Source organism: Balaenoptera borealis, assembly GCF_965194805.1.
Source record: "Balaenoptera borealis genome assembly, chromosome: 17".
Taxonomy (NCBI): domain Eukaryota; kingdom Metazoa; phylum Chordata; class Mammalia; order Artiodactyla; family Balaenopteridae; genus Balaenoptera; species Balaenoptera borealis.
The window spans coordinates 68252380-68264813 of NC_138876.1; the positions used below are offsets into that span (position 1 = coordinate 68252380).

The following is a 12434-nucleotide window of genomic DNA, read 5'->3' on the forward strand; positions in this document are numbered from 1 at the left end:
CCTGCACGCCACAACTAGAGAGAAGCCCATGCGCCACAGCGAAAGATCCCGCATGTCTCAACAAAGATCCCGCGTGCCGCTAAACTAAGACCCGACACAGCCAAAAATAAATTAAATAAATAAATAAAGAATAAACAAATCTTTAAAAAAAAAAGAAAAAACAAAAAGTCTTACTATCATATCAGTACCTGCACAGCGTTCCTTTACGATCCAGTGAGCACAGCGAGCCAGGCTCTTCCAGTCCTTGGTGTGTGTGACTGTCACTCTCTCTTGGCTTCAGTTGGGAGCACTTAATACACAGAGGGTCCAGAGAATAGCAGAGTCAGAAGAGCAACTCTGGTTATTCCACCAGAGTTTAAGGAGGACAAGAAGGTGTGTTTGAGGCCATTGGCCATCATGGCCAAAGGGTATAGCTCTTCTGTTTTGTCCCTGGAACCTCAGTCCTTTCCAACATTTTAAAGAAGCAGGGCTTCCCTGGTGGCGCAGTGGTTAAGAATCCGCCTGCCAGTGCAGGGGACATGGGTTCGAGCCCTGGTCCAGGAAGATCCCACATGCCGTGGAGCAACTAAGCCCACGAGCCACAACTACTGAGCCCACGTGCCACAACTACTGAAGCCCGTGCGCCTAGAGCCCGTGCTCCGCAACAAGAGAAGCCCCTGCTCGCCACAACTAGAGAAAGCCTGCGTGCAGCAACGAAGACCCAACGCAGCCAAAAAAAAATAAATTTATTTTTAAAAAAGAAGCAGTATGGTCTAGTCTCAGCCTTTGGTTTCTTTTTGAACTCTTAAGAACAGTTGGGGGAGATTTGTACTTAATTAATATGTAAATGACTAAAGTTACGAATTGAAAAAGTCTAACTGGAGACTGTGGAGTTATCCAACGTTGGGAATTTGAGATGGAAGACTTCTGGAGTCCCAGCGTGAGATGGCTCTCACGTTCTTTTTAGCCTCGTGATTTTGTAATTCAAAATGGTCGTTGATCCTGTCAGAGCCTTTTAGGGAATAACGCCAGTTTCAGAGGGCTGGATTAATCAATGAGTCAAATTCCTGTGGTATTTAATCTGCTCCCTGAGCCTTTGCCATTTTTAGAATCCTGAGGAATATAAGGTATAAACCCTGATAGACCGCTAGGGTTCTCATTCATTCTGGTTAGCAGATCACCCAGGAATTTTAGTTGTAACCCAGGGGTACTCAGTGACCTCAAAGAATCAGTGCGACTCTTTGGAGTAGTTCACATGTGGACTGATTGGGAAGAGAATCACTTTCGGTAGGAGATGCTTCTCAAGTCCTTGGATGAAGCACAGATGCTGAGTTGGAAGCGTAGTGAGCTGTTTGGATATTATTTCATTTCATGAAGTGGCAACTTGGCCAAGTCCTGTTTAGAAGTGATTGTGCTCTCTAGTCCTGCTCCTCAGCTGTCTTTTGTGTGGGTATAATCTCCCGCAGTCGTATCATAGACGTTTATGCACTGCTGTTTGCATAAGCCTTTTATTGGAAATAACCCAACAAAATAGCACTCACTGCTAGCTTAGCACAGTTGGGCCTTCTCGAAGGCACATTTTCCTACATATCAGAAGAATGAAATCTTTAGTTAATGTTAGCATGCTGACATCCACAGGCATGGATATTCCCGGATAGGCCTTCTTTCTATCCCTGGCTCACCTCTTGAGGAAGGAGGCCAGAGGTCCATATCCCTGGCTCACCTCTTGAGGAAGGAGGCCAGAGGTCCAAGTGACATAATTCTGTGGGCACGTGTGCCTAATGAAAACAGCCACTTCAGTGGGTATTATTACTTTTCACTTTATTAACTTACCATTTATGCAACTTAAACCTTATTGAATTAAAAATGTATTTAACAGATAGATTAACTATTCCATGATATTTTATCAGGTTTTCAAAACCTGGTATTTTGGTTTAATATAGAATTACAATGCTAATGGGTTAACAAAATTAATTTCATAAACGACCTAAAGTTTGTTCACACTCTGCAACTTGTTAAATGTGGCACCTTCAGGGTTTATCTCATTTCTAATCATTTGAATTAATAAATTGTATGGTGTTAGTGTATCAAGAAATCTTTGTAAATATTTGCCCTTTTTTTTGGTACAGTGAACTCTAGTTTTTGAGGTTTGTCTATAATGGAAATTTAGAATAGTATTTATAACCCCCCTGCCATGTACCCTTCACCCGGTTTTAGAAGTTATCAACAGTTTGCTATATTTTAAAATTATGGAAACATTACTAAAGGTTTAAAAATTAGAATTAAAATCACCTATGGTCTCATCCACCTTATCCAACTCTTACCATTTTATGTATTCTCTTCCATGCTTTCTCTAGAGTTATAACAGAAAGGTATTGTTTCTCTTCTTTTTGCTGAACATCGTAACAAACTTAGAGCTAATAATAGCTGCCATCAATCGCCGTCCTATGCCAGCCTCTGGGCTAGTTGCTTTCCATGTAATTCATAGAATGTTCACAAGAGCAGTGCCATGTAGACATTTCCCCCGCCCATTTACAGATGAGGAACCTAAGACTCAGAGAGGTTAAGTAACTTGCTCACGGTTGTATATCCAGCAGTGGATTCAAACTAAAACTGTAATTCCAAGGTCACACTCTTTCCTCCCTACAAAGTGGCCTCTTCATTAGCAATTTTTCATGTTGCTACCTAATTACCTTTTTAAGGAAAAAGAAATGTCAGTACATAAACTTGACCACATAATCTGTAGAAGCAGCACTAGGATAGATGATGGGAAGGATTTAGAGGAATAAAGGCATGATCCCTGCCCTTCAGTGTTTATGCTCCAGTGCACAGGAACCCCTGACTCCTAAGAGACACTGACAAAGAATACGGAACAGGGCTTTATGTGGTGTTATCTGTAAATGTTACAGAAACTCTACAGAGGAGGAAGTGGACGAGGATCTCACCCCATATGTAGAGAAGGCTGCTAACACATGTAGAATTTCAGCTAAAATGTAAAAGACTGACAACGGCAAACGTTGGTGAGACTGTGCGACACCCAGAGCTCTCGTGCATGGCTGGTGGGAGTGTAAAGCTGCTTTGGAAAACACCGCGACAGTTTCTTACACTTATCCGTGAGCCCCCGATTCCATTCCTAGGTATTTAACTGCACGAAATGAAAATTCATGTCTGTGAAAAGACCTGTACATGTGTATTGGTAGCAACTTGCATATAGTAACCCCCCCCCCCATTAGTTTTCTTTTGCTGAGTAACAAATTACCGCAAATAACCCCCAATTACTAGCTCACCGTCCTGTAGATCAGAAATTGAGCATGGTGTTGGTGTGATCCTCTGCTCAGGGCATCACCAGGCTGAAGTGCAGGTGTCAACAAGAATGAGTTCTCATCTGGAGGCTCTGGGGGTGGGACGTCCACTTTCAGCTCATTCTCATTGTTGGCAGAATTCAGGATCTTGCAGCGGTGGAACTGAGATCCTCTCCCCTTGCTAGGTGTTAGCTGAGTGCCACTCTCAGCTCCTAGAGGTCACCTGCGTTCCTTGACATGTGGTTGCCCCCATCTTCACGTCACCAAAGGCATATAGAATCCATCTCAGGCTTCAAACTTCTGACTTCTGCTGCTGCCTGATGGAGAAAATCCGTTACGATTAGGCCAGGCCCGCCTCCATAATCTCCCTACCCTAAGGTCAATAGTGAAGATCCACCATATTTACAGTGCTGGGGATTATGAAGGGTGTGTACGTGGGGGGGTGGGGAGATCTTGCAGAGCCATTTTAGAATTTTGTTTACCACAAGCCCCCGTTGGAAACAACCCAAATGCCCATCAAAGGAGAATAGATGAGCTGCAGTATATTCACACAATGGAATTACCCTTAGCACTGAAAAGGGACAAATTGTTAATATATGCAATAACACAGATGAATCTCAAAAGCATTATGCTGAAAGAAGCATAAAGAGTACTTACTGTACGATTCCCGTTGTTTGAAGTTCTAGAAAAAGCAGAACTAATCTGTGATAACAGAAAGTAAGAGTTATGGCTGGTGGGGGGCGGGTAGGCACAGGAGAGCTCTGCTGGGCGATGACAGTGTTGTGTGTCCGGACAGGAGCGTGGATTACGTAGGTGCTTTCATTGGTCAGAACTCTTAAACTTTACTCTTAAGGTCTGTTTATTGCACTGAATGTAAATTTCACCTTGATTTATAAAAAGTGAAACATCACCCTATTGAATCCTTGTTTTACCTCTCACCAGACTTTTGGTTTAAGAAATGAATCACAATTTTATATATATATAAGCACCACTCTCAGGAAACCTTATAGGTAGAAACATCTTTACAAATCATCTAACCTAATTCCGCTGTAAACACTACTGCCCTAGTGAAGAAAAAGGGTTAAAATTGGTAATGATAGGGTCTGCTGCAGCCACCAGTCTGCCCTCAGGACGGGGTTAGACAGTTTCACCTATTTGTGCTTGCCGGCAGAAAACATGACAGAGGGGCAGTTTTGCTAACAGCAGTCCATCTTGAAGTGTAAGCATAGAATCTGGAGTAAGACATTTTACTTGCAAGTGTTTGGCAGGAGACATTTTCTTACTGTGATGGATTTGATCAGCGAATGCACAGCAAATTTTGCTGCTGCCCATGATTGGCTGAGAAATAATTTGTAAAAACGCCATCGAAGTTAATAAAGGACAACATGGTGGTAATTTTAGAGTGTCTGTGACCTCACCTTACCGCTGTAGAAATGGTTGGATGATGTTGTGAGCAGAAAAAGGACAAACTTAGGTGGATGGATTTCACAAAACTGCCCCCTACAGTTTTTATGCTACTTCTTTAAAAAAGTGTTCGCTCATATCTACTATGAGATTGGTTTCCTGTGATACATTGATTTCCTATAATGCCCTGGCTGATTATTGACTTTAGATTTTAAGTACACAATGAAAACAGTTAGGTGGCTGTTAAGGTCATTATAACTTTTAAAGGTTCTTTGTGCTTTGGCTTTTTGTGATGAGGTATCACCATGTGCTAGCATTTAAATGCTTTAAGTATATTTTCTTGGTATGTGAATTTCTCTGCTCAGGTCCTCATGGAAGCTGTGCTCACTGACCCCTGTGTGGTCACTGGAGACTTGGTGAGGTGCTAGTGCCATGTTCCAGCAGAGTGGCCACAGTCCCTTCCAGTGACTGGAGGAGAATTATTCAACACCCACTCCACCCTACCCGACTTATTTATGTGTTGAGTGGTTAATTAGAGTAAACTAGGAGTTTCAGAATTAGAATTATCAGATTTTTTGGATTCTGAGAAATTACAGAGTTTTTGTGTAGATAACTTTTATATGATAATAATCCCTTCTGTCTAGTTGTATCTATAACAATTCTTGGGTTTTCTGTATTAAAGAATATAATTTTGGCTTGCTTTACTTAGGAATAATGCAGTTTGTGTAAAATGATTTTGTGAGATGAAAACTCTTCATCTTGATCTCCAGGTATTGAAATAATTATTCTTTAAAATATCTGCACACACACACACACACACACACACACACACACACACCAAGTACTGTCTGATTCCACTTATACAAGGGATCTAAAGTAGTTAAATTCATAGAAACAGAAAGTAGGTGGTGCTTGCCAGGGCCTGGAGGGAAGGGGAAATGGGAGTTGCTGTTTAATGGGTGCAGAGTTTCAGTTTTGCAAGATGAAAAAGGTCGGGAGAGCTGTTGCAAAACAGTGTGAATAGACTTATCTCTACCGAACTGTACACTTAAAGTGGTAACTTTTAATGTTATGTGTATTTTAGCACAGTGAAAAGTTAAAAAATGAAAATATCTAGTATGTTTTCCCTTTTTGAGATGAGAAAACCAAGGCAATAAATAAAACCCAAACATGTAAAATGTAGCTTCATCTGTTGACTTAGTTGAACAGTCTGTCTTGCTTTCAGTCTGCTGGTGGCAGCGCTCTCCCAGTTGTGTGTTATGCTTCAGTGTGATTTTGCTTCTGGGGCAACGCCTTAGCCCATCTTTTTCTCCATTTTCCACTTCTCAGCACATTCTTACACTTAAACTCCTTCCCCAAATCGCTTGTCTGGTAGATTTAAAAGATTCTTTGGTATGAAAACAAAGTAAGAAGATAATGTAATCCGCTGCTGTCTCTTTGCCTAGTACTTCAACCTGTTACCAAGGACGTTAAAAAAAAAAAGTGTGGAGCAACCAGTGTGTCGGGCACTACTGACCTAGTGTTTCCACATGTGTGTTTTGAAAGTTGATGGTTTATCAGAAATCAATCAAATTGGCCAGGCTCAAAAGAACTTTTGATTTTTATATTTTAAGATTGTTTTGGCCATGGTAATAGTTCTTCTTCTTGGAATAACTTATAAATTACATAGGGTGTATTCCTAATAAGAATACATTTTGGTGTTAAAAAGTATGCTTACATGGTGTTTTACTAATATGTGAAACTAATTAATTCCCAACGTGTGAGTAGCTATCATGTCTCCACAGTGTTCGTTATGCCAGATTTGTCAGCTTTATATCTCTGGGGGCAAAGCTCTAGAGAACAGGAGAGTACACATTTCCCTCTGACTGTCCCACTTCATACACTGTTCACTGGGGAGTGTTCGTGGCCAGGGTGCTGCATCCTGCTGAAAGGAAGACCACGTCTCAGAATGTTTGTTTCTGGCAGTTATTTTTAGCAGGCAGATCTAGAAATTTTTAGTATTTTCATGTTAGCGTATACTTCTTTATTTATTATGATAATTCCAAGAAGAATAAATAATTTTAGACCCGTGTATGTGAGTGCATGTGCATTATGGGCACGTGTGTGTGTGTGTGTGTGTGTGTGTGTGTGTGTGTGTGTGAGAGAGAGAGAGAGAGAGAGAGAGAGAGAGGGAAAGAGAAAGAGAAAGACATCCCCTTAATAACAGGAGGGGGTAGAGGCTTAGTCTATTATCATAAAGCTCTGCTAATGTAGCTTCTGAGTCATGTGACTGCAGAAAAGGCTATTATCTCAATGAAAAGGAAACTGGTTTTTAGAGCAAGCAATAGAATAGAAGCAGGAAGAATTTTCGAGTGTTCCACCATGCTGGATTGTCAAAGGGGGGATCTGTCTGATCAGCAGCTAAAAAAGGATTTGTGAGGCTAGTTTGTCAGCTGTCGTTAGAAGCAAGTGATAGAGGAGGTAAGCAGCAGGGCACTCAGCATGTGCTCAGGTTTACATCAAGGCAGAACGCTGGTTTGGGTTAACACAGGAGATTTATCTCTGAGGCATTAAATTTATTGCTAATTGTGGGTTTTTTTGGTTTTTCTTTTGGAAGAGTGATGTATGGTATTTTTATTTACGTCACTGGTGAAGATAAGGACAAGCTGCTGAGCTCTGGTTTGAACTGCAAAGGCTGTGGACAATTACAAGGTGTGTTTCACAAGTGCTCTGACTGAATGTTTGGCAGTGTTCTTGGAATTCTCTGTGCCTCTGGATTGGACGTGCGTGTTGCCGAGGGAGAACTGAGCATGACAACCAGCCAGTGATAGTGCTCTCGGGGACAGATACGTACGGTGCTGTCCACATTGATTCCTTCGTGGTCCCTATTTCTTATGTGTTTATTTAACCATTAAAGGTTTCTTGCAGTTTCTTTATGTGGCCAAATACAGTCTCATGCTTGTTTTAGGAGATGAATTGGTAAGCATTTTCTGAATTTCCAAAGAAGAATCCAATGCAAATCTTACTCATTAAGGAATAAATATAAGCTTTATATTTGTATCTGTTAATTTTTTTTAATATCCTTTTGTAATTCAAGCCTTAAAAAGGGCTTTGCAGTGAATTTGAAATTATCTAAATTTTAGTTAGGTAATAAATCTTCTTATTTTGGCTGAGGCCTTGAATGAATGATTTTTTGTTGTATAGAGTACCTAACTTTTTCTGATTTATTACATCCTTATGCTACTGTATGCAGAAAGCCGAAAACATGCAGTTAATCTTTAGACTGTGCTTGTCCACTTTCGCTCATGCTAATGCTATTAATTCTCTTAGCAGTCTGTACCGTTCTCTCAACCTTGGAAGGTGTAGTACTTAAAAATCTGAGATTGGGGAAAGATAATCATAAGCTTTATCTGAAAAGGGTTAACTATTATACAGTGTTTACCAGAGGTATGAATTCACTAATATGTTTTTCATTTAACTTCTAGACCAGATGTGCCCAACTTGGGGTGTGTGTATGTTTCCAACCACATATATTATTATATTGTGCATATCTCCCTTTTGAAATTGACACTGATGGAGGTAAGAACTCTGTCTGGCCATTATGTACTGTATCGACAGTTTACAAAGAATTGATTCTTTTTATTATCTTCTGCAAGTAAATATGGTGAGAGCAGCTCAAACATAATTTTTAATCATACTAAGTGCAGGAGATTCTCTTCCTTATAATATCTACAAGCTATATTTTAGCACAATATAGTTTAATAAAATCATTAATCTTATTAAATGGGATTTTCTTTAAAAAAAAAATAACTGGCACCTTAGTTTAGTCTACCTACATAAAAAGAGAACTTGGTTCCAATAAACAGTTAATTACCTGTGGTTTTAGTCATTCTGGGATCTATTTATTTATTTTTTAATTGTAGGACTCTCCCCACATTCTTGTAAGTAGGATATAAGACAGTTACATACTGGTTTCAGCCCAAAAGTCACTAGCATCGTATTGAATAATGAAACTCTTATAGCCAGATGGTTTGGGCTTTCTTTGTTTTTCTTTGTTTTTGCTTTTAAATTTTATTTTGCCGCCTTATCTAAAGCTTTTGAAGAGATCCAAGGACTTTGGGGTAGTTCAAGGTGTTTTTATTGAGCACTTACTATTATTACACGGCACCCTATGAAACACTTTGGGAAAACAAAGGCAAATAAGATATTTAAACCTACAAGATAACTTACGGCTGGCACTGGAACCCGGCCTCAATAAATGTAATTATCTTATATCTTATAGGAACTTTAAGTGTCAAGAGGTTTTTGTAAAACTTGTTTGGCCAATCAGAGAGTATTCCTGATAACTTGGTTAATGACTTCTCCCTGAGCAGGTTTGAATGGTAGTTTTAACTGGTCTCCATCTGTGCCTGTTCGTATTTCCTTTGTATTGTAACAAAAAAGTCTTTTTATTTACATTCTCTTAAAACTAGGGTAGGTTTGGTTCCAGATCGTGCTGTTTTTCTCCTAGGACATCAAATGTCAGTCCTGTACAGTTTTAAAGTACATTCATAAAAGGATTAATCTGTTATGTTATCTAAAAATATCTTAACTTTCAGAGGTTGGGGAGTGAGGAAGAGCCCCAGTCTTTCTATGAGAGTTAAAAGAGGCACATTTTGACATCAGGGTAGTGTCTAAACAAGCCAGGTGACTAGCTTGCAAATCCTGCTACACGTCAGAATTCCAACCACAATAATTAACCACAGATATTATAATCAGGTCTGATCTTGTCAGGCTGAGGGGGTTTGCTTCTTGGAGAGATTTTTAATTTGCAGGAAAGATGGGGTAAGAAAAGACGGAATTAAAGGTGACCTTAGTACTCAGTGTTGTAAACCTCAGTGAAATATGTTCTTAGGAGGTTTTTGGTTTTTTGAGAAAGTCACAGTTTGGGAAGATTTAGGTAGGATTAAGGTACTAGGCTATATTTTAATAGATGCAGTTTAATTCTTTGGAAACCAAAGGGATATAAAATTCATGAAGTGAAAAAACTTGTGCAATATATATGGAATCTAAAAAAAAAAAAAAGGTTCTGATGAACCTAGGGGCAGGACAGGAATAAAGATGCAGACATAGAGAATGGACTTGAGGACACGGGGAGGGGGAATGGTAAGCTGGGACGAAGTCAGAGAGTAGCATTGACATATATACACTACCAAACGTAAAATAGATAGTGGGAAGCAGCCGCATAGCACAGGGAGATCAGCTCAGTGCTTTGTGACCACCTAGAGGGGTGGGATAGGGAGAGTGGGAGGGAGGGGATATGGGGATATATGTATATGTATAGCTGATTCACTTTGTTATACAGCAGAAACTAACACACCATTGTAAAGCAATTATACTCCAATAAAGATGTTTAAAAAAAAACTTGTGCAACAGATAGCAAATTTTCCAGGGTCCCTCTTAACGCTTCCTTTAAATGGCGTTTGGTCTGCACTGAAAAGAAACATATTCATGAAAAGTAACTCACAGCTGATTCAGAAATCTGCTTTAGGGAAAGGTGAGGGGAGGGAGCGCATTATTATGCGGCAGCGGAGATTGGTACAAGGAGTGGACTCTGAATTAGCGTGAGATTCATGGGGTGGGGAGAAGTTCTGAAGTCGTGGGATCTGAAAGGCGCATGTTACGTATTTTCTTGCTTAGCTACTTCTCCTTTTTCTTGGCAAATGGAAACCTTGCTGTTTTTAAGGTCCTTTACTCACTGCATTGCTATGGTGGAGCATTCAGGTATAAAAACCACAGAGAATCCAAATTAAGATTCTTGTTTTCAGACATTGGGAACACCCCTGGAATATCAGCCACTGATTTAAGATTTGTAGTAAGTCATTTTACATCCCCGCAAATTCCCTAGAGAGGAGTTCATGTCTGCATAATATTTCAGATAGGGATCCCTTCTACTTCTTCATGCTTTAGTAGTGAACAAGCATATTTTTTCCTAGGTGATGTCACTCTTTCTCGTCAGTATTCATGGTGGGAAAAAGTTTTACCTCACGAAATTTTTATAACTGGATTTTTGCTAATGAGTGGGAAAGTTAAGTATGGATATAGCGTTATCATCTGTCTTTGGTCTCCCTTGATGGATCCTCCTACGTGTTGGTTTATTTTTAAAATGGAAAGATAGCCAATTTCATTCTTGCACTTAAATTCTCCTGTTTATTTAACAACTGTTTATTGTAAAATTTTGTCAGGTGCTTCACTAGTACAGGAGAAGAGTAACTGACTGCCCCTGGGGTGGGGAGAGGGTTGATCAGGGGACACTTGGCAGAGAAAGTGAAGAGAACAGAAGATGACTAGCAGGGCCTGGAGGATGTATAGGGTACCCTAGGCCTTCACTGTCCAGCATAGGAGCCACAAGTCACGAGTGGCTTTTGACCATTGGAAATGTGGCCTACCTGAATTGAGTGCAAAATACACTCAGACTTTGAAGACGGAGTGCCCCCCTCCCCAAAGAAAAGTAAAATAGCTCATTAATAATTTTAGATAATAATAATTAGAATATTGATTACACGTTGAAAAGATAACTATATTGAATATGATGTGTTAATATACATTACCAAATTTGATTTCACCTGTTTCTTTTGACATTCACCGTGGCCACTAGACGGTTGGTGGCTCCCAGTATCTTCTGTTGTCTGTGGCTCTGAGCCGAGAGGACAGCACGTGTAAGGCATTGGGTAGCAGTCTTTCTTACAGATGAGACGTATGTCCCAGACACCAGGGGTCCACTCAGGAGCAGGGAGCTGTAGACCTTTCCCAGGCCCACAGTCTTCTAATCAGTAATCAGATTAGAAGTGGTATGAAGTCCACACCCCTTGGTAGGACATAAAAGGTCCTTTCGTGACCTGGCTCTACCCTTCTAGCTGCCTGCCCCCCAGATTCTCCCCTACTCCCATGTTCTACCTTTAATGAACTACAGCCGATCCTTGTTATTTGCAGGCGTTATGTTCCATAAAGTCACGGCAGACACTGAGTTAGCAAATACCGAGCCATTGCTTCTAGGGGAGATACGGAGTTAGATTCCTGCAAGTCTCTGGTCATAACATTTTAGCTCTTGGATCAATACATAGCCTTATTTTGAGTGGGTTTCTGTTTAAAGACACCTTATTTAATATATGTATTGTTGATTCATTAACACTGAACTTTTGGCCAACAGCTCTATTACTCACGCCTGAGCGAAGCCTATATATATCAAGCTATGTACTTTTATCCTCGATCTCATTTAATTTTCATACAAACTTGTGAAGTGAATATTATTTCTGAATTTTACAGGCATCAAAACTGAAGCTTAGAAAGGTTAAGTACCTTTCCCAATGTTGCACAGCTAATCAATGATGAGAGCAAGAGCTGAGCCAGGCTTTCCATGACTTCAGGGCCGAGTGAGGGGATAGAGTTCAATAGGTCTGGTGTTGTCCATGGGACGTCTGCCTTTATTGGGAAGGGGTAGAGTTATAGCTCGCGGGCCGCAAATTTACCCACATTGAAAGCTTCCGTGTCTATTTGGTAGCCTGACCATTGAAATCTAGGCTAGGGGAGCACGCGCTCTGGCTTACTGGGGGGAAAGGTGCAGAACCACTGTGTGTGTGCTGACTGGGGTGCCCGAGGTGCGCTCTGTCTGCACCAGCTGCTTCTGTCTCACAAGCTCCTCGGCCTCCTCCCGCTCAGGGCACACCTCTTCTCTGCCTCCTGACTGGCTCGCTCATTGCTCCTTGTCCCCTTATCATCCTGTGCTTTCTT

The 12434-nt window shown here is 40.6% G+C and overlaps 1 protein-coding gene across 10 annotated transcripts in view; it reads left to right on the plus strand.

The window, feature by feature from the left end:
* The window catches only part of NCOA2 (nuclear receptor coactivator 2), a 270200-nt gene that overhangs the window by 136392 nt on the left and 121374 nt on the right, over positions 1-12434 (plus strand). For 2 of the 10 annotated variants that reach the window (XM_082363382.1, XM_082363385.1), the window contains one exon: positions 2889-3116. The exons of the other annotated variants lie outside the window; for them this stretch is intronic. The gene's annotated coding sequence lies outside the window, so the exon portion shown is untranslated. The remainder of the gene's footprint in view (positions 1-2888; positions 3117-12434) is intronic. 10 annotated transcript variants of the gene reach the window in all.